Source organism: Herpailurus yagouaroundi, unplaced genomic scaffold (assembly GCF_014898765.1).
Source record: "Herpailurus yagouaroundi ecotype Mexico unplaced genomic scaffold, PumYag 215, whole genome shotgun sequence".
NCBI classification, from domain to species: Eukaryota; Metazoa; Chordata; class Mammalia; order Carnivora; family Felidae; genus Herpailurus; species Herpailurus yagouaroundi.
The window spans coordinates 6531580-6533119 of NW_024412446.1; positions in this window are offsets into that span (position 1 = coordinate 6531580).

The following is a 1540-nucleotide window of genomic DNA, read 5'->3' on the forward strand; positions in this document are numbered from 1 at the left end:
TCCGGGCTGGTTCTTCATGACACTTTCCAGGGTTGGTCCACAGCATGGTTCAAGCCTCAGGTTGAGGAGTACGTGCGGTGGGAGGGGACTTGGCCCCCGTCCTGTATGGTGGCCCCCTCGGCACCCCTCCCACTCGAGGAAGAAGGTAATGGGCCAGGAACCCCTGCCAAGGCCGATTGGAGTGGGCGCAGCCACCCAGGAAAGCAGCACTGACATCACCAGCCCCGGCTAATTGGGAGCGGCCAGTCCCTGCGTGTCTTTGGGGAAACCGGCCTCCCCGTTCCCAGAGCACTCCCTGGGCATTTACATAAAACTGTCTGCCTCTGCCAATTCCTCACCGACCCTTCCTCCAGCTTGAAAAACCAGTCCCACCAGACTAGGGAAGGCAGACTGACCCATGCTAGGTGTCCAGAAAGAGGGACCCTCACCCAGAAAGGCAGCCTGCAGCAAGAAGGATGAAAGTGAGACTCACAGGAACAGGTTCGAAACTGGCATGGCCTTCGGAGTGCAGGACCAGGCAACACTCTGGATCATTCTGCCTCCCTGCCTCACCTCCGACCCTCCTCTGCTCCCGGCCCCCCCCCCCCCCCCCCCCGCCATGAACTCCAGAGTCTTCCTTCATCTGGCAAGGTGGGGGGAAGTGGGGGGAAGGGCGATGCCACGCCCACCATCCGTTCTAGGCCCTTCCTGGGGCCGGAAGCTCATCTTTGTTTCAGTCCCAAGTCTCTCACTGTGGACAGTGGCATGTAAGCCTTGGGTTCATCTGGATGGAAGTTTCCAAAAGTCTCATCCAGTTGCCTCCTGCAGCAGTGGGAGAAAAGAGCCATTTACCATCACTGTCATGCCCACTGACAGAGGGGGCTGGTTTGTGAAGACGGGAAACCAGAAAGGATGCAATTGTGGATTCCCCCTCTGCTGGGCCGTCACTCAGTCCTCCCGGAGCTGGAGGTTCGAGGTGCAGATGGGAGGGGGCTGCCGCGTGTGGGAGAACATGGCTGTCCCCAGGGGACAAGAGATCCTGACAGGACACGCCAGACACCCAGCAGAGTGAGGAGTGTCAGGCAAGTGCTCCTCCCCGCCCCCCCCCCAGCCCCCCAGGCTGGCATTCCTCACTCGTGAAGCACAGTCATAAATCACGGCTCTCTCCCAGACCCACACCAGGACTCCCAAGGCCCAAGGCAACAGCATCCCTCGACTGGGAGTGGGCCAATCGCTCCAGAATGGTGGGATTTTTCCAGGGGCTTACCCACAATGCAATAGGTTCTTAAGGAGCAGCCCCAGCCTCATCTGCAAGGAAGACCCGCCTGCTATCCTTCCTTCTGGATCCTAGTTGGGTACCCACCATCCAACCTTAGCTGGGGAAGAGGTGGGTGTGCTTCTCAGGGGCACATGCCCCCACCCACTGTTCTCAGTTTCCCTTCATACCTACCCAGATCCCCCTCAGTCCTACTCAGAGAGGGCCAGATGGGGACAGAGGGCACACAGCAGTCCCAGCAGGGGAGGACCTGAGTTCTCTGGGGATGAGGTGGGCAAAGGCTGG